The sequence below is a fragment of the Euprymna scolopes genome, chromosome 45 (assembly GCF_053919585.1).
Source record: "Euprymna scolopes isolate OS-2025 chromosome 45, ASM5391958v1, whole genome shotgun sequence".
Taxonomy (NCBI): domain Eukaryota; kingdom Metazoa; phylum Mollusca; class Cephalopoda; order Sepiida; family Sepiolidae; genus Euprymna; species Euprymna scolopes.
Window position 1 is genome coordinate 32,438,667 of NC_136526.1, and position 25,006 is coordinate 32,463,672.

At 30.6% G+C, this 25,006-nt stretch overlaps 1 protein-coding gene across 1 annotated transcript in view; it reads left to right on the forward strand.

Moving 5' to 3' along the window:
- The window catches only part of LOC145269380 (uncharacterized), a 63,122-nt gene that overhangs the window by 6,011 nt on the left and 32,105 nt on the right, over positions 1-25,006 (forward strand). The window contains exon 2 of the mRNA XM_080125067.1: positions 6,438-6,526. The gene's annotated coding sequence lies outside the window, so the exon portion shown is untranslated. The remainder of the gene's footprint in view (positions 1-6,437; positions 6,527-25,006) is intronic.

Sequence of the window (25,006 nt, forward strand, 5' to 3'; positions counted from 1 at the left end):
TGTTGCTGGAAAAACGATGGCATCATTCTACCACTTATATAGAAATCTGACTCCTGATGCAATTCTGTACCTGTTTAAGAGACAAGTACGTCCAAAGATGGAGTACTGTTGCCACCTCTGGGCAGGAGCTGCTAGAAGCACCTTATATTGTCTTGCCAATTCAAAATAGACTTTATAGTCTAGTAGAGGATGCCCTTTTTTCTTTTCTGCAAGTTCCTTCCCACATGCTGTGAGCCTATCTCTGCTTTATCATTATTTTTATGGCAAGTGCTCATCTGAGCTTCAATCCATGTCCTCCCCCTTGTCACACTTTTCTGAAAAACACTCATCTAGTTGAAAGCCATATCAATAATTTCGGCCACTCTCCATTTGTGCTTGGACCCTAATGTGTGTTCCATGAAAAAGTTTATTTCTTAGAACTGCACACCTGTTGAACTTTCTTCCATTTCCAGCTGACTACAATATTGTTGTCTTCAAGTCCAACATAAACAAGTTCTTAGTTCTTGATAAGCCGTCCCCTTTAGTAATCCAATTTACCAAATTTTCAATACTAATGATTACTACAGTCACATTGACTTCCATACACTCTGTAACGCTTATCCTTTAGAGGCCTGAGGGTCTCGACAAGTGGTGACTCCTATGTAAAAAAAAATTTGAAAGTAAATATAAAAGTTGTCACCACCTTAAAACCGAGCCTTAACAACCAGCTTACCACTGCATTCATTTCAGTGGCCTACAAATACATGTAATGTAGTGCATACATGCATATGTCAGCCATATGTAAATGACTGAGCCATTTTTCTCTCTGTACAAGATGTGACGCTGGCTAGTCCACTTTGATATTACTAATCGCCTTTTGGCAATCAATATTCACTTCCAGCACCCTCGTTGTTATCTTATCACTTGGTGTTCAAATGACAGTTACATTGCTAATCAGATAAATTATATCTTGGTACATGCACGTTGGATGAGCTGTCTTTTACTCCCACACTTTATGAGGCATCATTACTTCCCAAGTGTGTAATACATGTGTGACAGGTGATCTGCAGCGCTGTGTTACTCAGTGTATCTTTTTTTCTAGAAACATGTACTGACAATTGTTTCGAGAAGAAACTTAGCATGCAGCAACCTGTGTTGGCTTCTATCAGTTAAACAATTTGTTTACATGACTGCACTATTATTATAAATGACTGAACATTTTTCTCTTGGTACAAGATGTAATACTGGCTAGTCCACTTTGAAATTACTAGTCGCCTTGTAATCTTATTATCACTTGGTGTTCAAATGACAGTTACATTGCTAATCAGATAAATTTGTTGACTGCACTATTATTATAAAATGGAGTGAATGATTGCAGTGTTCAAAAGAAAACTTTGACAGATTGTTTTATCACCTTGCTGTTGTGGTGAATATGCGTGTGAGTCGAGCTGAGGAATATGACTACATGCAAAACAACAAGGCCTCTTGTGAGGATGGGATTCAGTTAAAGAATTTGTTCCCATGATTGCACTATTATTACTAAATGGGGTGAATGATTGCAGTGTTCAAAAAAGTACTCTGACAAATTGCTTTATCACATTGCTCCTGCGGCGAATGTACATGTGAATCAAGCTGCGGAATATGACTATGGTCACACTGAATGAAGAATACCAGTAGAAATCTACAATGCTATGTCTAGAGTGCTAACCCCTGTGTGTTCTACGAGTCTATGAGGCAATTTTACACACTGAAACATTCTCATCTGACTGGAACGAGGCATTGCTTTTCTTATTCTTCAAAAAGGGGAAAGAAAAATCTATTCAAATTATTGGGGAATAAGGCATATTGATGTTGTGTTGATTCCAAAGTGTCTGTGAGTTCCATACATCCATTTTCAAGGAGTATTTCAATGAGGCAAGGGTTATAGCAATCAAATCTTCAACTTTGTATGTTAGCAAAATCCTTGTTGATTGTTAAAGGGTGTATGTTGCTGTTAATGATTTCCAGAAACTATTTTGAATTAGAGCTCATAACATCCTGCATTCTTCATCTGTGGCTGTCGTCTCAACAATCCTTTTTTATGTAATATCGAATCAGTTTCATATATCAAAATTAAGGTGGATTTGACTGCAGTGTTTATTATTTGATAACGATTTTTCTGATGGGATACTTTCTGGCTATCCAGATATGTTTTTTTCTGGAATCTGTACATCATTAGCCTTTCTTTGGAATTTAACAGGTGCAAATTTTAATATTTTACAACGTCTGGTTTAAAAACATTTTTATTATTATCACTGCCACCAGTCGTATCTGACAGAGAGGGTACTCCTCTGTTGCAGAGTTGAGCCTCTTTGACTGTACGAGTTCAAAGAGTAGCCTGTTTGTTTCCAGCATGCAAGATGTCTTTTCACATAAGATTTAAACTGTTAAATGTTAGTAAAAGTCAAGAAAGCAAAAAGATTCACTCTAAACAAGACATCTTCTGGCAAGTAAGATTCTGCTGCCTATTTGGTTTGCTAGGGTATTTAGGTCGAGGGGCACAAGTGCTATGAGTTCCTCAAAGGATATTTCACTAGAATAATTATAAAACAGGTACATGGATACAACATTATGACGATGGAATAAAGTCTACAGCTAGGTTGATAGTATGCAACTTATTTGATTGGATAATCTTTGTAGGATTCTTTCTATATGGAAAAGACGAGTGGTAAATGCACCAAACCAGATGTAACAAAACTCCATGCATTGGCCAATCGTATCTCTATAGAGATATAGGATTCTGACAAGTGTGAGTAGATTTCTAGCACAGTAGTTGAAGCCCACCTTTGCAGCAATGTACTTTTTCAATTCATGTTGCCTGTTGATATTATTCCATTACAGACTGAAAGTAATTCTCTAAAGGTTTTACATTGTGTGAAAATATGTAAATTAGTAGTCCTCTGTTATCTATAAACATAAGGGTTCCATGAGAAAATATACCCATCTCGCACGCCATTTTATTAAATTCTTTATAAATATCAGGAATAATAAAGGTCAAGCTGTCTGACTCTGAGACACACTTGCATTTATTTCATGCTCTTTTCTTTTGTCTAAGAATAATCATTATATTAATTGTTACGATTTAATTTTCATGAGAAAACCTTCATGCCAGATTCCACGAAGACTTTAGATATATCAAGGCCTACTGCCCTTCCTTCCATTACCTTGTTCTTTGCATGGTATATGCATTCAGAGATGACTATTAGAATAACTGCAGTAGAATGAGTTTGTCTAAATTTACAGTTTTTCAAAAGTATTTAATATTAACCAATGTTAACCTCTTCTTATTTATTCTGATTCTTTTGCTACGTGCCTGATATTCAATAACACAATGTCATCTTCAAGAAGCAGTCCATATTCCACAGCCTTGTCTAGTTGTTAAAATAGATTCACATCCTTTACAGACAATAAAAAACATTATCAGATTCAGTATTGTCAAAGCTGTCAACAGATGTTATAAGGAATCATTGATTCTAGAAAATTATTAGCTTGGCCTTTACTCTGACAAGTATTCATCGAACTCTAACATTAGTGTAAAGAACAAAATTTTCCATATGGAACATTGCAAAACTGATATTAAAAAAAAGTGGTTGTACTTCTTAAGCCCTGGTTTCCCGTCATGCAAAAGATTAAGTTTATTGAGGACAATTTTATCTGTCCTATCAATTTGTGCTAAATGCAGTTCATCAACATCAACTTTCAGTATTTATAGGGAATATTTGTGTTTTATTATTAAAGTCTGTTGTGAAAAAGATATGACAGCAAAACAAGAAAAATTAAGTAATCCTTCAAATCAGCATTGCACTCCAGATGTCAATTCATCGTCATCAATTTTGTCAGTCTCATACATTTGTTCCAAATGCAATTTGTCAATAGCAAATCACTGTCTTGTGACTAGATAAAAAAAATGATGAATATCTTTGTATTCACTGGTTCTTTTTGGTAAATCTGCTGTTTCACTTCCTTACTTATAAATTCTTTGAAATGTGATAACAAATCATCTTGTTGTAAACTGTTCTAAATTTCCACCAGAAAAAGTTCATCTCCTCTTGTTTTGCCAATGATTTTTGACATTGGTCTGAAAATAGTTTGATATTAAAAGTTTTCTTAAACAGAAACTCATAATGATGACTAGAAAGAAATAGTTTAGCTGACAAACATAGGAAGTAACTCCATTTTTCAAATTCAATCTTATTTTTAAAGGTAATTTGTAGCATTTTTTCTAGCTTTTTTAGGTAATTTGCAACACTTTTTTCTTTATTAAATATCCACTTTTTCCTTCTCTTATAAATAAAAAATACATAAAAATGTGAATTTATTTACCATCTAATACATTCCATTAGTTGCTCATTTTTTTTGTTTTGAAAACATTTTATTTTTTTTGTTTTGAAAACATTTTATTTTTTTTGTTTTGAAAACATTCATTTTTTTTGTTTTGAAAACATTCATTTTTTTTGTTTTGAAAACATTCATTTTATTTTGTTTTGAAAACATTCATTTTCTTTGTTTTGAAAACATTCATTTTTTTTGTTTTGAAAAAATTCATTTTATTTGTTTTGAAAACATTCATTTTTTTTTGTTTTGAAAGCATTCATTTTATTTTGTTTTGAAAACATTCATTTTTTTTGTTTTGAAAACATTCATTTTTTTTTAAAACATTTCATTTTTTTGTTTTGAAAACATTCATTTTTTTTTGTTTTGAAAGCATTCATTTTTTTTGTTTTGAAAACATTCATTTTTTTTGTTTTGAAAACATTCATTTTATTTTGTTTTGAAAACATTCATTTTATTTGTTTTGAAAACATTCATTTTATTTGTTTTGAAAACATTCATTTTTTTTGTTTTAAAAACATTCATTTTTTTTGTTTTGAAAACATTCATTTTTTTGTTTTGAAAACATTCATTTTTTTGTTTTGAAAACATTCATTTTATTTGTTTTGAAAACATTCATTTTATTTGTTTTGAAAACATTCATTTTTTTTTGTTTTGAAAACATTAATTTTATTTGTTTTGAAAACATTAATTTTATTTGTTTTGAAAACATTCATTTTATTTGTTTTGAAAACATTCATTTTATTTGTTTTGAAAAGATTTATTTTTTTTGTTTTGAAAACATTCATTTTATTTTTTTGGAAACATTCATTTTATTTGTTTTGAAAACATTCATTTTTTTTTTGTTTTGAAAACATTCATTTTTTTTTGTTTTGAAAACATTCATTTTATTTGTTTTGAAAACATTCATTTTATTTGTTTTGAAAACATTCATTTCATTTTTGGATCTTTTGATTTTTTTACCTTCAGATTTGTATTAAATTCTTAACTTCATGATGTTTCATTGTCTTATTTTTTGGCGTTAAAAATATATTACAAATTTATAATTTTATGAATACATTTTTAAACAACAAATCATAATACTTCACGTCTTCTATTGTGCTGAGCCAAACTAAATTGATTTGATCTGTTTGTCAGACTTTTTCTGGAATAATTTACTGAATTTTTTTCTTCTCTCACAAATCATTAAAAACTTAAATGAGTAAATCTGAACTTGCGATTTTATTTTTGATGTTAAAATATACTATGAAATTATAATTCTATGTATATATTTTTACATAATTCCTCACACCTGTTATAAAATTAAAATGATTTTATTTATTATTCCAAACTTATACAAATAAATCTGAACTGAATATACATTTAGCCAAAATGCTTAAAGGTATTTTCATAACTTTTACAGAAAAACAGTCTGCTCAATATTAAATTAGTTTTTGAATGACTATTAATTATTTTTATTTGTAAAAATGTTTAGTATTCCATATTTTTGAATGATTATTTAAGTTGTGTTTTTATTTCATTTTTTGATTTGTAGATTTTTGTAACGTCAGTTTTGCTGTAACATCAATTTATTTGAACACCACAACTTTCATGAATGTTCTGATTAGTTGCAACATCAGATGTAATATTTATTTTTGCTGTTTAAAATATAAGTAAAAAATGAACATTTTATGTATACATTTTTACCACTGAGAAAGCAGGATACTTCATGTTTTTTTATTGTATTTAAGCATTTTTTTATTTATTGTTACAAACTTATTCCAGAAAATTTTGACTACCCATATCTATTGTTAAAATCCTCAAGCAAAGCTTTGTAACCTTTAAAGAAAACATACTGCTTAACGTTCAAATATTATTTTAATAAGAGTTAATTATTTCTATTTGTAAAAAATGTTATATTTTCATGATTTCTTTAATGATTATTTTAATTTTGTGAGTTTTATTTTTTTAGAATTGTTAATCTTTCTTAGGTCTGTAAATTTTACACTTTATGAATATTCTTCTCAGAAATTAATATTTACGTAATATTTGCAAAAAGAAAAATATGATTATTTAAGTTGTTTTTATTTTATTTGTTTGATTTGTAGATTTTTGTAACGTCAGTTTTGCTGTAACATCAATTTATTTGAACACCACAACTTTCATGAATGTTCTGATCAGTTGCAACATCACAAATGTAAGATTTATTTTTGCTGTTTAAAATATAAGTAAAAAAATGAACATTTTATGAATACATTTTTGCCAATGAGAAAGCAGAATACTTCATGTTTTTTATTGTATTTAAGCATTTTTTTTTATTTATTGTTACAAACTTATTCCAGAAAATTTTGACTACCCATATCTATTGTTAAAATCCTCAAGCAAAGCTTCGTAACCTTTAAAGAAAACATACTGCTTAACGTTCAAATATTATTTTAATAAGAGTTAATTATTTCTATTTGTAAAAAATGTTATATTTTCATGATTTCTTTAATGATTATTTTAATTTTGTGAGTTTTATTTTTTTGGAATTGTTAATCTTTCTTAGGTCTGTAAATTTTACACTTTATGAATATTCTTCTCAGAAATTAATATTTACGTAATATTTGCGAAAAGAAAAATATGAAAGTTTTAAAAAGATAAACTAAGAAAATAATTGTGTTCTAGATTATTGAGATAGTGATTGATACTTTATACTTATTTCTATTTTTAGAAATACTTGTCTCATTTGGAGTATTTTCACAACGTTTATAAGATCTTACTTTTAACCTTCTTTAAGTGTTTCTTGAACTTGAGAATTTTCCTGTTGAATTTGGAAATCTCTACTGAATTTCATGAAATCTCTATAGTTCATTCTATAGAATAAAAAATCAGTAAAAAACAATTGACAATAAGTGGCCCTATTTAGATAGTCTTAATCTCTGCAAAGCACAGTGTTGCATTAACAGGCCATAAAATCTATAAATCTTCAGTGTATTTTTTTATAATATAAAATCATTAAATCGTCAATGTTTATTCCAGAATCATATATATTTATAATATGAAATCATTCAATGTTTATTTTATAATTATGAAATCTGTAGTGTTTTCCACGAAATGAAAATTAGAAAAACAACCATTATTTTACAATTAAACTATGATCATCTTAAATGCATTAGCTAGTGGCTGTGACAATAAACTGGCCATGTGACAATATACAGCATGTCTTACAGTGCCTTCCTTGTTAACGACAATTAGTTATTGATTCATCTGTGAATAATTCAACAATGACTACCCTGACATTTTGTATGCATACCTGAAATGCAATCAGATACAGGGTGTGCAATAAGTAATGCCCCTGACCCTCTTTCAGTTGTTTGATCTAGCTAAAATTTTGCATGTGCAATGATTTTTATCTCTACGAGTTATGTGACAAATTACAGCTCTGAACTTATTGTGGTTTCTGATTTACAGGTGTTTGAACTGAGTCAGGTGTGAAATGGAGCATGTTGAATATCGAGCAGTGATCCGGTTTTTGTATTTGAAAGGACGCTCACCACAGGAGACTTTTGATGAAATGAAAGAAACTTATGGTGATAATGCCCCATCATATGACCTTGTAAAACGCTGACATCATGAATTCAAACATGGCCGGAAGTCTGCGGAAACAGCTCCCACAGATCTGGTCCCCCCCCCTTCTGCCATTGATGAGGCATCTGTCCGTCAAGTTGAGGCTGCCATTTTGGAAGATCGGCACATGACTATTCGATAAATAGCCCAAGATGTCAAGATTAGTACAGGGACTGTGGAAACTATCATTCCTAACCATTTACATATGCATAAGGTGTCTGCCAGATGGATTCCCAGGTTGCTCACATCATTCCAGAAGCGAGAACGCGTCGAGTACTCGAGGATGAATTTGGAGATGTGCCAAGAAGATGAGTCAAAGTTTTTCAAAAGACTGATTACACAGGATGAAACCTGGTCTATCACTATGATCCAGAGACCAAAGCCCAGTCAATGCAGTGGAAGTACTTGGACTCACCACCTCCAAAGAAGGCAATGGTGCAGCCGTCCGCTAGCAAGGTCATGCTCACAGTCTTCTGGAACCAGGACGGAGGAGTGATGACAGATTTCCAGGCAAAGGGTACCACAATTACAGGAGCCTTTTATGCTTCACGTTTGAGGAAATTAAGGGAAGCTATCAAAATCAAGAGGCGAGGCAAGATCAGCAAAGGTACCCTCCTTCTGCAGAACAACGCTCTGGTTCACAACTCGCATGTCGCCAGATCAGAAGCATGGGCGTGTGGTTATGAAATCCTTCCCCATCCACCCTATTCTCCTGACCTTGCACCCTCTGACTTTCACCTTTTCCCAGCTATGAAGTTGTTTTTGAAAGGAAAGCGTTTCCCAGATGATGCAGCCTTGATTTCTGAAGTCACGTCATGGTTGGAGGACCAGCCTGAAGTGTTCTACAAAAACGGTCTCCAGAGCTGCATCAAACGATGGTAGAAATGCATAACTCTGGGTGGTTCCTATGTAGAGAAAGACTAATAACTGTGCCAAGATTCGTTGCTCTACTGCTATGGGAAGTGGGTCAGGGGCATTACTTATTGCATGCCACTCATACACAAGCTTTCAGTAATACTTTGGAAGTTCATGTTGTTTAATGCTAACGCTAATAAGTAATACCTATTGCCAAGATAAACCTTGAAATGGTAAGTCCAAATTTATCTTTGATGGGTTCATTAAGTTAGGCAGATCAAAGATCGGGAGCCACGATATTTGATCAACATCGGCTGCTTTTTGTAATTTTTTACTTTATTTGCTTTATTACCACAAGGTTTTCCCTTTTCATTCCACTGAGTTACATTAATGAGTTTTGTAAATATAACGTTTTTCGAGGTAAAACTCCATTATTCCTCATTTTACTATTTTCAAACCTATTAGTCAATAACACAGCCAACGTTTGCTTTATTAGTACAAGTTTTTCCCTTTTCATTCAACTGAGTTACATTAATGAGTTTTGTAACAATATAAAAACCATGAACATGTATGGAGACAATCAGTCCATTTTCTTCATAAAGCAAAACTAACACATGTGCTCAGCAACCTTTATCCATTTGCTAACAGATTGTTATCTGTACTCATTACTTAACTATATTATAAGTTTTAAATTACAATTGTTTTTATAGAGGCAATACATTCTATATTTCATACTGATAGCCTAGCTATTATACATGATGCAAATGAACCTATGCCAATAGGTTTTTTTCTCTTACAAGTAATTGCACTGTATAAACTATCAGCATTAAATTTATGTTATATTTATGAATAAAACTGTTACATTCATCTTCATTTTTGGATTTAATTGAAAATCATGTTCAAAGGAGAAACCGTATTTAATTGAAAATCATGTTCGAAGGAGAAACCGTATTTAATTGCAAATCATGTTCGAAGGAGAAACCGTATTTAATTGCAAATCATGTTCGAAGGAGAAACCGTATTTAATTGAAAATCATGTTCAAAGGAGAAAACATTTACATTACTGCATTGTCAAGCATAACTAACATGCTTAGCAACCTTTATCCATTTGATAACAGATTGATATCTGTACTATACTATGCTATAAGTTTTAAATTGCAGTTGTTTTTATAGAGGCAATGCATTCTATATTCCATACTGATAGCCTAGCTATTGTACATGACACAAATGAAGCGAGCACTGTATAAACTTGCAGCATTAAATTTATACTTTTATAATTAAAAAACCGAGTCCTCATCAATAATGACGTTTTTTTACATTTTTGACATTCCACTTCACGTTATGTTTATACGGATAAAACTTACATTCATATTATTTTTGGATTTAATTGAAAATCATATTCAAAGTAAAAAAACGGGTAAATATATGAAAAGAATTAATTACATGCATATTTGATATTTCACTTTTTTTCTGTGAATCATTTTTTGGTTATTGTTTTAGGGAAATTATGGTGATTTATATATTCTTCAATTTCTAACAAGTTTCAGACATTTATTTGCATTGTTGTACTAAAAGCATTGGAAAGTGCAAGATTTATTTCGTGCATCAAGAAACATTAGTCCAAATATGTTGCAAAATAAAGATCATAAATGCTATATTTTTGCTTCTCCAAAAGAATCATTTATTTTTATAAACTATAAAACTTTGTAAATTAAAAAACACTAAATACTTAAATTTTGAAAATCAGTAAGGAAGATTTTGTAGATATTCAGTTTTATATCTATAAAAACAGAATTACTTTTCTGAATAGATACGTAGTTCAACAAATATCCTGATTATATTTTTACTTTAATTGACAACTATCCATTTATCCATTTTGAAAGAAAATGTGTATATGCATAAACATCTTAGTATTTTGTAAAAGAACATGTATAAAATTATTTAATGAAATTTGTTTTTTTTTTAATTTGCAGAATATCCAGCAATCAATACCGTGCAAACTGTTCAAAATCTAAAACTGGAAAACAAGAAAAATCATATCATATTTAGAATTATAAAAGTTTTTTATAAAGTCTAATTTTAAGACAAAAATCCTGACAACTGATTATGTATTTCTCCTATTCTTAAACTTTTTTTCATAAATGCAGTGAATAGTAGAATTATAAAAACTTATACAATACTTTAATAATGAAAAATGGTGTGTTCCTAAGAACTATTCAGTAAAATACAATGTATAAATATTATCTTAGACAATGCATAAATATTCACTTGATCTATCATATATGTATTAATCAATCCATATTAAATATTGAGATTAAAACATGCGGGATTCCTAAGCACTTTTCATTAAAACACAGAAAATGATTTATATATAACAGACTTGTGCGAATATATATATATATATATATATATATATATATATATATATATATATATATATATACTTCCGAATAGATTTATCCAACAATCAGCTGGTAGGAAAACCTGTGATTATAAGATTTACAAAATATTACTGGTCGTAATATTCTATGCATGTATATGGTACTAGTTGAAATAATTATCGCAAGTGCATATGAGTAATGAACTCATTGACACTTTTATAAATGCAGTGAATAGTAGAATAATAAAAACTTATATAAGACTTTAATAATGAAAAATGGTGTATTTTTTAGAACTATTCATTAAATTACACAGAAAATGATTTATATTTAATCGAATTTGGAGAATCTATATATATTATATTAATACATAACATGGAATTATCATCTTTGAAACTGCATAATCATTCACTGATTCTATGATACATTTAGTATTCATCAATACACATCGAATATTGATTTGATGTGGATGTATAGTAAGCTTGCTCATAGAGGAGCATATATATCTATAAAAGTGAACCTGTCTGTCTGTCTGTCTGTGTGTCTGTGTACATTTCCCTACGCAATAACTCTGTCAATTTTGAGTCTATAGACTCGAAATTTGAAATACCGGGTACTGAGATTTGGGAAAATCGATGTGACGGGTGTTAGCCAGAAATTTGGCTGTTAAGGGGTCAAATCTCAACGATTTGACCTTTAAGAACTCTACCAAACTCCTCCGACAATTTTGGGTCTAGACACTTGAAAGTTTAGATATAGGTTCCGTGAACCTGGATCTAACTTAATAAAGTGATTTGAGCCCGAAACTATAAATTTTAAGGGGTCATAATAGGGGTCAAAGTTTTAAAAAATTAACCATTTCTTTTTGTGTTTTTGCTTTTTTTGCACAGCATACACCTCCAAACACCCGAGCAACGCCGGGCACCCCAGCTAGTATATATATATATATATATATATATATATATATATATATATATATATATACATGTCTACATTGAAATATAATTAAATATAAAAATATACTGAATATACACTATTCATCAATCTGTATTGATTTGAAATGTAACATTGTAAAACGTTTCGATGGAAATGTATTTTACAAAGATGTAAAAACTGACATTTTACTAACAACTGTTTATGTATTTCTCAAACTCTTAAGCTTATTAATGAAACACTTGTATGAATAATTGTCTCAAATACATACATACTTTTGGCTGCATATGATTAATACATTCATCAGCCTTTTAATAAATGCACTATTAAAGGCATACAAATTATTGAAAAGAAACATACTGCTAATAGGACAAACTTAAGGTACCCTGATTATGGATTGCAGAAATGGTCGTTTTTTATAAATTATAATACAAAGAAAGTTAAATTTAACTGAAGTTTTAGATATCTATATACATTACGTTATTTACATAAGGTGTAAATATCGTCTTAAAAATGTTTGGTCGATCTGTAATGTGAAATAATACACCTCATCATCTGTGCACACAATTAGTAGTAATTATATTTAAATGTTTACATGAAAATATATACATTTCTAACGATCTACGAAATTTTCAATCTATAAAACTGAAGCAGAACACTTTCGTATTCTGTTCATACTAAAATAAGAAAAATAACAAAACTTATTCAACTAAAAAATCGTAAATATATCAACTATGAAAAGAAGCAAAAAAACAGATACTAAAGAAAAACCTTATTCTTGTGGAGTATGTAGCTCTTCTTTTAAAAGTAAACAATATTTGCCCATTCATATGCGAATACATACTGGAGAGAAACCATATTCTTGTGAAATATGTGGCGTTTCTTTTATAAATAAAAATGGTTTAAGAGTTCATATGCGAACACATACGGGCGAGAAACCATATTTTTGTGAAGTATGTGGCTCTTCTTTTACAAATAAACACAATTTAGTTCTTCATATGCGAACACATACTGGAGAGAAACCATATTCTTGTGAAGTATGTGACCTTTCTTTTATAAATAAAAATAGTTTAATAGGTCATATGCAAACACATACCAGAGAGAAGCCATATTCTTGTGAAGTATGTGGCTCTTCTTTTACACAGAAACAAAATATGTTGCAACATATGCGAACACATACTGGAGAGAAACCTTATTCTTGTGAAGTATGTGGCTCTTCTTTTACACAGAAAGAAAGTATGTTGCAACATATGCGAACCCATACTGGAGAAAAACCTTATTCTTGTGAAGTATGTGGGTTTTCTTTTACAAAGAAACAAAGTATGTTGGTACATATGCGAATACATACTGGAGAGAAACCATATTCTTGTGAAGTATGTGGCTCTTCTTTTAGGCAGAAACAGTATATGTTGGTACATATGCGAATACATACTGGAGAGAAACCATATTCTTGTGAAGTATGTGGCTCTTCTTTTAGACATAAACAGTATATGTTGGTACATATGCGAATACATACGGGAGAGAAACCATATCCATGTGAAATATGCGGCTCTTCGTTTACTAATAAAAAAGATTTTACAATTCATATGCGAACACATACTGGAGAGAAACCATTTTCTTGTGAAATATGTAGCTCTTCTTTTACTAATAAAAGAGATTTGACAATTCATATGAGAATACATACTGGAGAGAAACCATATTCTTGTGAAGTATGTGGCTCTTTTTTTAGAATTAAACAGACTATGTTAATACATATGCGAACACATACTGGAGAGAAACCATATTCTTGTGAAGTGTGTGGCTCCTCTTTTACACAGAAGCAACAGGTAGTACAACATATGCGAACACATACTGGAGAGAAACCATATACTTGTGATGTATGTGATTCATCTTTTGCACAGAAACATAATATGTTGAAACATAGGCGAACACATACTATGAATCTTTAAAGATAACTTGAGGGGAACGTATAAAATAGCAATGAATTCTTCGCATTTAGCTTAAAAAAAATGATAAAAAGAGAGAAACCATATTCGTGTGAAATATGTTAATCTTTTGTTACACAAACAAAATATGTTGAAACATAACACAAAAAATCATATTCTTACAAACATATGCAACTCTTCTTTTTCAAGTAAAACGAAATATGCAAATACATACTAAAATGAAACCATATTCTCGATAATTGAGTGTGTTACTGGCTTACATATTATTAGCATAAAAACAATGTTTATACTATTGATATTGCAGGGAAAACTTATAGTTATATTTCGTTTTATTTATATTGAGTTACATAAATAATCAGTTTATTCTCTTTGATAAAAGAAAATACTTTCCCATACAAAATCAATTGGAAAATAATGTCATTATAATAATTTGAAACAATTTGTTGGCGCATATGTTTAAACACATTCTATAAAAATTACATCAATAGGCAGCCTAATAATGTGAAAGAAATAAAAATCGTATGTTTTATAACAGAAAATACAATAATTTGGACATTTTATAATATTTATGGCTGAACATTCCGATTTATCAGAAATCAGTTTTTATTTAATGCGGAAAAATATGTTTTTTAAAATTATATTTCTTATGATACTTTAACAGAACAATAAAATATCACATTAATTGCATGCAAATTTTGTACATTTTTAGTATTTGTATATAAATGTATCTATTTTCTTTCGGATATATTAATGTTTCCAAACTGTGTAGTTTTTATGTATTTGTATGTGAATTTTTCTATTTTATTTAAAATGCTAATAAACTTACAACAATGAATCGATTTTTATAGTATAGCGTTTATTTCATTTTTATATAAGGTTGTGTTTAATATAGAAAATAAATCCGTGTTTCATGTTCTTATCAAAAAATATTAAGAAAAATATAAAACTATTAAATTTTTTTTTTTTTGCTTTTCTATAAAAATTTTATTCTATATTCTCGTTTTATACCATCAAACAAAATTAAACTAAAGTTTAATTGAAATAAAAATGATTTAAAGGTACAACTGGAGTAGGAGAAATAGGAAACGCAAGAAATAAAAGTCATTTTTTTAACCACGGAATTTGATTTCGGTTTTTACATGTCATTGAACAAAATTATATGGAAGTATATTGTCTGAAGCTAAATGTCTTGATTCTATTATGCAGTGAAAAGCAATTGCTGTTCAAATGTGATCGTGTGTTTCATTTGTTTGCCGATCCTCGTATTGTAAATTTGTGGCATCAAACCTTATCTAAGCTAGTTTGTTCCTTCTCTCTTTTTTGTAACATTTACAAATGTTTAAAATCCACAGAGTATCCTAACACCCTTTTCTTGTTACTTATTAAATTGGGCGAAACATGTAATAATAAATTGTTCACTATGAAGTAACATAAAATTAACAATAAGCATGTATCGTTGGTTCATGCAATTTAATGGGTGAAACTGATAGGGACAAGGATACGACAGCTGGCTTAAAATATTTTGTAGGTTTTCAATTACTTTTTGATTGTCTTTGAAAGATTAAAGCCTAAAGCTAATATTTTTACATGTGAAAAAGTAATTATGAGGAATGTTTTCACGATGACAAGTTTAGCTAAATTTTGAAGTTAAATAGATTCTTTGTATAAACTAGCTGGATTACTCCCCTCAATGGAGAGTGTATTAACAGGGCCGATTCACACAAATATAATAAATGAAAAGGTTCTGTTCCTGTGTCATCCAATCTTATCTAAGCTTGTTTGTTCTCTCTTTTTTGTAACATTTACAAATATGTAAAATCCAGGAAGTATCCTAACACCCTCATCTTGTTACTTACTAAATTGGGCGAAACGTAATAATAACTTATTCCTATGAAGTAATATAAATTTAACAATAAGCGTATATAGTTGGTACGTGCAATTTAATGGGGGAAACAGATAGGGAGCAAGGGTCTGACAGCTGTAAATATTTTTGATTATCTTTGAAATATTAAAGCCTAAAGCTAATATTTTCACACGTGAAAAAGTAATTATGAAGAATGTTTAGCTCAATTTTGAAGTCAAATTGATTGTTTGTATAAAATAGCTTGATTACCCCATACTATAGGGAGTTTATTAACAGGGCCGGTTCACAAAAATATAACAAATGAAAAAGCTATGTTCTATGAAATCCCTTTGGTATTTAAAAATGTAGTTTTAAATCTGGGAAATATTTGAACACCCTCTTCTTGCTACCTGTTTAATTGGCCAAAATATGTATATTATAATTGTTCACTATGAAGAAACAGAAAACAATACTTGGTACATGTCATTTATTTGAAAGATTAAAGCCTAGAGATTATTTTTTGATTATCTTTGAAATATTAAAGCCTAAAGCTAATATTTTCACACGTGAAAAAGTAATTATGAAGAATGTTTTCACAACGACATTGGAAACTGACAAGTGTAACTAAATTTTGAAGTTAAATAGATTCTTTGTATAAACTAGCTTGATTACTCTCCTTCCATGGAGAGTGTATTAACAGGGCCGGTTCACACAAATATAACAAATGAAAAGGCTCTGCTCTATAAAAGCCCATTTGTATTTAAAAATGTAGTTTTAAATCTGGGAAATATTTGAACACCCTCTTCTTGCTACTTATAAAATTGGCCAAAATATGTATATTATAACTTGTTTGCTATGAAGAAACATAAAAAATCAACAATAAGCGTATATACTTGGTACATGCAATTTTTTTTTGAAAGATGAAAGCCTAATGATCTAAAAAAATTAATATTTTCATACATAAAAAATTGTTATAATGAAAAATGTTTTCACAGCCACATCGGAAACAGTTATGCTAAATTTTTAAGTCAAATAAATTCATTGTTAAAAAAGCTTGATTCCCCCCTCCCAAGAGTTTATTACCAGGTCTGGTTCACACACATAAAACAAATGTTCTATAAAAGACAAGAATGTCAGATAGTCAATTATATTTTAAACTTTATAGAGGAATTGAAACATTGTTATACACTTATGCTTTATTTTTGAAGATTATAAAAATATTCATTAATTTAGGGAATCCTGTTTCTTATAATAAAATAAAATGGTCATGTAATTTGAATACATATTTTTACTTGACTCGATTTATTTTCAACGTTGTGTTGTAATTATAAATTCAATTAATCCTTTTAAAAATAAAGTAATGGTGTATTTTAAGTATGAAAATGTCAGTTAAAATGCCATGACATGCATAGAAAAAAGCCAAACAATAATTTATTAATAATTCAAGAGAGTATTGCAAATAGGAAGTAAATTCTCGTGTTTGTTTGTTTTTTTTGTTAAAATTTGTTTGAATTAATTGTTATTTAAAATAATACCATTTTTAAAATCATTTTTCTTATTTCCCTGTTAATCTCCCTTTTTTTCGTTGTTTTTAATTTTTATTATGAAGATAAGATTTATGTTTACATTATGAAGATAAGATTCATGTTTACATTATGAAGATAAGATTCATGTTTACATTATGAAGATAAGATTCATGTTTACATTATGAAGATAAGATTCATGTTTACATTATGAAGATAAGATTCATGTTTACATTATGAAGATAAGATTCATGTTTACATTATGAAGATAAGATTCATGTTTACATTATGAAGATAAGATTCATGTTTACATTATGAAGATAAGATTCATGTTTACATTATGAAGATAAGATTCATGTTTACATTATGAAGATAAGATTCATGTTTACATTATGAAGATAAGATTCATGTTTACATTATGAAGATAAGATTCATGTTTACATTATGAAGATAAGATTCATGTTTACATTATGAAGATAAGATTCATGTTTACATTATGAAGATAAGATTCATGTTTACATTATGAAGATAAGATTCATGTTTACATTATGAAGATAAGATTCATGTTTACATTATGAAGATAAGATTCATGTTTACATTATGAAGATAAGATTCATGTTTACATTATGAAGATAAGATTCATGTTTACATTATGAAGATAAGATTCATGTTTACATTATGAAGATAAGATTCATGTTTACATTATGAAGATAAGATTCATGTTTACATTATGAAGATAAGATTCATGTTTACATTATGAAGATAAGATTCATGTTTACATTATGAAGATAAGATTCATGTTTACATTATGAAGATAAGATTCATGTTTACATTATGAAGATAAGATTCATGTTTACATTATGAAGATAAGATTCATGTTTACATTATGAAGATAAGATTCATGTTTACATTATGAAGATAAGATTCATGTTTACATTATGAAGATAAGATTCATGTTTACATTATGAAGATAAGATTCATGTTTACATTATGAAGATAAGATTCATGTTTACATTATGAAGGTAAGATTCATGTTTACATTATGAAGATAAGATTCATGTTTACATTATGAAGATAAGATTCATGTTTACATTATGAAGATAAGATTCATGTTTACATTATGAAGATAAGATTCATGTTTACATTATGAAGATAAGATTCATGTTTACATTATGAAGATAAGATTCATGTTTACAAGAAATATTTTATTACATTTGACCTTTTTGTGAGGATTGTTATCATTAACCTCATTATTTTTTTTTAAATTTTCAGTTAAAGTATTGAAATCCAGTGATAATATCGATAGTTTGAGAAATTATTTTTTTCTTCAGATTATAATGATTTTATTTACATGGACTTTAGTGACTTTTTCATGACAGTCCTGTAAAATTAAACACTTTTTTAAAAAAAATTCCTAACATCTACAATCTTTTTATATATGTGTCATTTCTTAGAACGGCCACGGATTAAAACCAATACAGCGACCGATATGTTTCCACATGTGTGCATTTTTATTCTCCACGGTAAACATAAGTCATCCCAAGGGGCTTAACTTCAAAAGGCGAAAACCCTGGTTAGTTCCTCATGCAACATCCTCCCTCTTTAAGACAAGAGAAAAAACAAAAATATGAAGTATGGTAAAAATTAAAATATATACATATATATATAAAAAGTTACCTGTGCATTCATTGGGCTGACTGACCTCGTGCCTAACAGAGTCTGTACCCTGACCTTTGTTCGTGGATACCTCGCTCTGTACTTCATATGGCTGGTAGATCAATGACATAAGTGGGGGTGCTTCTGCAGTTTTTTCAACTCCACCCTATTCAGTCGATATATGTAATTTTATATGGTATGACTGCTCATCCAGTCTCCGCCATACTTCCACTCTCTCTGACCCTTTATGTGTGGTTTTTCCATACTACATCTCCAAGGTGTAATGGTTGAAGTGGTTTTATTTTGTGGTTAAAGGAGTGTTCTTGTTTCCTGCTGTCTCACTTAACAAAAGTTTTTACAGTTTTGGGCACTTCTGGCTGGAGTAACTCCTCCCTACTTGGGAGAAGTGTTTTTGTCCTTCTTGACATCAGCTTCTGAGCTGGTGATAAGAGACTTTAGCTGGTGTATTCAACATGATACAACATTGCTAGGTATGGACCAGCCTTATCTTCCATCGCTTTCAAGAAAGGTTCTTTGCCATCTTTACTGCAGATTCCACTTTGCCATTCGCCTTGCTATTGTATGGACTGAGAGGTGTATGTGTAAAACACCACTATTTTGCAAACAGAAAATTCCCGGCTACTAAACTGAAGCTCATTATCAGTTTTACCCTGATCTGGTATTTAATGTCATGCAAAATAGTGCTTAAGTTTGGTTATTCTTTGCTTCTGTATTTTGAAGATGATCAATTTCCCAGAAGTAGCTCATATAATACACAGTACAGAGATAGTCTCTATCTGCAAACTTTAAAAGGTCCACTCACACTTTTGCTCAGGAACTTCATGTATCATTAATGGTTCGGCTGGATTAGCTACTTCGTATTTTCTGTATGTGAGGCATTTCGAAACTTAGTCTCTGATCTCACTGTTCATATTTGGTCAATACAAGTACTCTCTTCCTCTTCTGCAACATCCTTCTTGTCCTAGGTGTGTGGAGTGAAGTTTTTCTTTTAGCACGGTCTGCTAGGACATCCGAACCACAACACGGTTACCTCTGAAAATTATCCATCTTGTACCATCATGTCATTTCGTATACTAAAAAAGGATCAAGATGTATTTTGTCTTCTGGCCATCCTTCCAAAATTGCTTGCTGCAACTGCTTCCTGCTTCAGTTTTCCTTTGTGGCTGAGCACAGTTCAAGCAGTCTTCTCTCTGTTACAGGAATATATTCAGCTTCCTTGACATCATCTTCATTGTCCATGTATTTGCTGTTCATTCCCTGGATGTATGCTCTTGACAGTGTGTCTGAAAGGAACATCTTCTTGCCCGGATGGTACAGAACGGTGGCATCATAAGCCTGTAGTCGCACCAACATGTCTTGCAATCGTTTTTCCCAGTTCTTTTTACATGATCGCTTCTAATGGCCTATGATCGGTCAGTACTGTTATCCGTCAACCAAAAATATGCTGATTAAACCTCTTACTAACAGACTACTACTAGCAGTTTTTTTTTAATTTGTGTATCTCGGGTTTCTGTTTCAGTCAGCGCACGGTTGATATAGACTAGGGATTGACCTTCTTACTGTAGTGCAGCCCCCATACCCTTCTCACTTGCATCACATTGAATTATCAAAGATTTGTTGGGGTCATACTGGTACCTGACTTACTAACTTTTAAATTTTCCAAAAAGCCTCTTTCATGAATTTGGGACCACGTCCATGGCACATTTGCCTTCACTAAATTTCAAATTGGGACCATCACATCAGATACATGTGGCAGAAATTTTGCCAGGTAATTTATGAATCACATCAGATACATGTGGCAGAAATTTTGCCAGGTAATTTATGAATAACATCAGATACATGTGGCAGAAATTTTGCCAGGTAATGTATGAATCACATCAGATACATGTGGCAGAAATTTTGCCAGGTAATTTATGAATCACATCAGATACATGTGGCAGAAATTTTGCCAGGTAATTTATGAATCACATCAGATACATGTTGCAGAAATTTTGCCAGGTAATTTATGAATCACATCAGATACATGTGGCAGAAATTTTGCCAGGTAATTTATGAATCATATCAGATGCATGTTGCAGAAATTTTGCCAGGTAATTTATGAATCACATCAGATACATGTGGCAGAAATTTTGCCAGGTAATTTATGAATCATATCAGATACATGTGGCAGAAATTTTGCCAGGTAATTTATGAATCACATCAGATACATGTTGCAGAAATTTTGCCAGGTAATTTATGAATCCAACCAATCGTTGCACTCCTTTAACATCTGTCGGGCATGGCATCTCTTTTATGGCTTTTACGTTCCCAGGATCAGAAAGTAAACCCTCGCGTTATCAAGTAACCTAGGAAAGATATAGATGTTTGTCGTAACTTCAATTTATATAACATTTAATCGCATCCCACGATCACATCTCTGCAACTGTTTCCTTTCCTAAGTTTTATGTCATAATCAACTGTTGCTTCCTCTATTGTTTTACCTTTCCCAATCACCAGAAGATCATCTGCTTTGTTTATCATCCCCTCTAAATCCCATACATTGTTAAAGTGTGCCTTTTGAAATATCTCCGGAGCTGGAGTAATCCCAAATGGTAAAACTTTCCACCCAAACCGACCAAATGGTGTAGTTAATGTTGTTAAGCAACTGTTGGATTCATCCAATTTTACATGCCAAAATCCATCTCGTAAATACAGGGTGGAAAATACCTTGCTCTCAGCCAATTCTGACAGTAAATAATCTAGTGTAGGTAGCTGGAAATGTTCTCTTTTCGGAGGTTAGTTAGTGATCTTGCGTCTATACAAATCCTTAGGTTTCTGTTTTTCTTCATGACCAGTGCTAATGCACTTGCACTTGCCCACGGAGTCGGCTCACTAACTGGCCCAATAACGTTCTTTTTAACCAGTTTTTCTAATTCGACTTTTAATTTCTCTTTAAGTGCTATTGGTACTCTTCGTGCTGCTACTACATTTGGTGTTACTCCTGGACCCATCTCCAAATGTACCTCTCCTGGTAATTGACCCAATTCCTCCTCAAATACCTCTTTGAACTCGTTTATAATGCCGTCCGAGTTCTGGCTGCTTAATTCATTCACTTAAACTTTAGCGACTATTTTAAACTGGTCCTGGTTGATTGTGATGAGTGTCATCTCCTGAATTGCATTTGCCTCAAGTAAGGGATGGAAATCCTCTTTCACAGTGACAAACATGACTGCATATTTTTGATCAGTTTTGAGGGTTATCATTTTGACTCAACACTCTCATAATGGCTTCACTTCTGCTCCATTCCGAATGACAAGCGTCTTATTTAAAGGCTCCAGTATTCTCCCCATCACTCGCTTCTCATTCAGTATGTTTACTGATGCTCCACTATCAAGCTGAAAAATAATTCGCTTTCTTTTAACCATCATTTCCGCTGTTATCACCTCCTGACTCAAGTGTCGTTTGATATTGTACTGATTGTCTCGTCAAATACGTAATAATTGCATAGTTATGCTATTTTATTTTGAATAACTTCCAGTTCGCTGACAAATTTTCCTCCATACAATGGGGGGGGGGGTGGAGTGGTGGTCTTATGCCAGCTACGGGTCTGTTTATTTAATCCATGTCCATGTCCGACATTTTTCTCTTTTTTCCTCCCTACGGCGTACGTACAAATTTAAACAAGAACTTAAACGTTACTTATGTGTTTCTTTCTTTCTTTTTTTCTTATTATTGGGCATCGTTTTACCCCACCGCTATCACCATGTGTCATTTTTTAGGATGCCCACGGATTAAATACAACACAACGACCGATATATTTCTACATGTGTGCGTCTTTATTCTCCACAGTAAACATTAGTTGTCCCAAGGGACTTAACTCTAAACGGTGAAAACGCTGGTTAGTTCCTCATACAACAATATATACAAACAGATATACATGCGTCCCTTTTTAATACTTAAAACTTTAATTTCAGCAAACGTGTTTTTGTTTACCAAAAATATTACATTTTCACTAAATTAAAAAAAAAATGTTCATTATATTTTTGTTGTTGCTGTTAGTTTATAAATACTGAAAATATCATGTAAATAGGTTGATTTCACGAATTTTGGTGAATTTGTAAATGAAAGATGAATCACATTTTTTTTTTTTGGGGGGGGTAGGGATTTGCCATTCACTAGGAGTGTCAGAAAACGCCATTAAAAATGCGTGATAAAAATTGAATAATTCGACTTCCTATCTTTCGAAGCTTATAACTACTTGAAAAATGTAATTCAAACCCTATTTTTTTTCAGTTAAAGGAGCAAATACCAACTTTTAAAGAAATAACGGGGTTAATAGCAAATTATGTAATATTTATTTTTAAAATCGGTTTTAGTTAAAAAGATTTAAAGAAAATCAACGAATTTTACTTACTTCGATAAAATAAATGTATATATAAATTCCAAAAAATTACTTATCTATAAAAATACTATTGAATGTGTACTTCCATTCTTCATTGTTAAGAATTTATCCGTATTTATATTTCATATTCCATGTCCTTTTTAAATAAAATACTTTTTTAATCGAGTATTAAAAAATATCGCAACTTCAGCTCGTAACAATGGAAAACAGAGGAGATAACCGTCTTCCTTTCTCAGGGTTATAGACTATGGTTGCCTGTAAGCGACAGAATTAATGTCTCTTTCTATTGCTGGCTGTAAAAAAAAGTTAGTAAATATTGGCCACTGTAGTAAAAAAAAAATCCCATTTCATTTATCAGATTTTGCGGATAAAATAAACAGTCGACGAAATTTAGATTTTTTTTTTACTCTCTTAAAGAAATACATGAGTTTTTGATTTAATATATTTTATTACTTCTTTATGAAGTGAATTGTTTTTAAATATCTTAAAAAACATTGAATGAAATATAAATAATTGTTGTAATTAAGCGAAACTTTCTGTGCAATATAACTAGATTTTAAGGTTTCACTTAAAAAAATTCAACGTGGTTTAAAAAAGAATGTTTTAAACTTTGGACTTTACAGATAAATTTGCTAACAAGTGTTCTTTTTTGTTGTTTTAAATTTATTTTATTTATTCATCTTTTATCTTCCATTTGTGATATATAAATTTGAGGTGAGAAAATTAATTATTTTCATTTTAATAGACATTTCAAAATGGTGAGATGAGTTTTTTAAAAAACTTTGCTAGAATATTATATTCAGTTTACTGGAAAGAGCATAAAATTTCACATTGAACCTGAAAATATTGTAAAAATTGAACCAATAGAAACATTTTGATAGATTTTTAAGTGAAAAAACTGAAAAAAAATTTAACTCGTAGAATTCAGTTGATTACATAAAAAAATGGCTACATGAACGCGCGCAGCAATTTTGTAAACATTGTTTTTTAAAAAATAAAAAATAATATTTCTATTATTTTTAAACGCGTAATAGTTTATTTTGGAAGAATATTCCATAAAGAAAATAAACAACCCACTTTAAAAAGAGAAATTACGATTTTTTTCTTTATTTTATTCGCAGTTTTCCGTTAGGAGTGTCAAAAATTCCCCACAAATTCTGACACACCAAGCCATTCACCTTTGCCCCAACCTGCTACGTATAACCACTGCCCTATCTAACCCTCTATTATTTCTACATAAATTTTCTATGAAAAGAGGAGGACTTCTTATTGTAAGATGTCTGCTCAATCAAACTGCGATTATACTCAGGTCTTCATTTTGATACTAACTCATGAACATAACATGGTGGCAGTGCGTTTACGGAATTTGTACCATTTAAGAAGAATGACAGGTCGCCAAATAACGTGTCAGTGGTATTCCTTTCGGTTTTACATTCTGTTATGATTTTTTATCGCTCGGTCGCTCCTACATCGATATATTAATGACGGCCCTTACCTTATGGTCCTTGCTGATTTCTACAGTCTCTTATTAT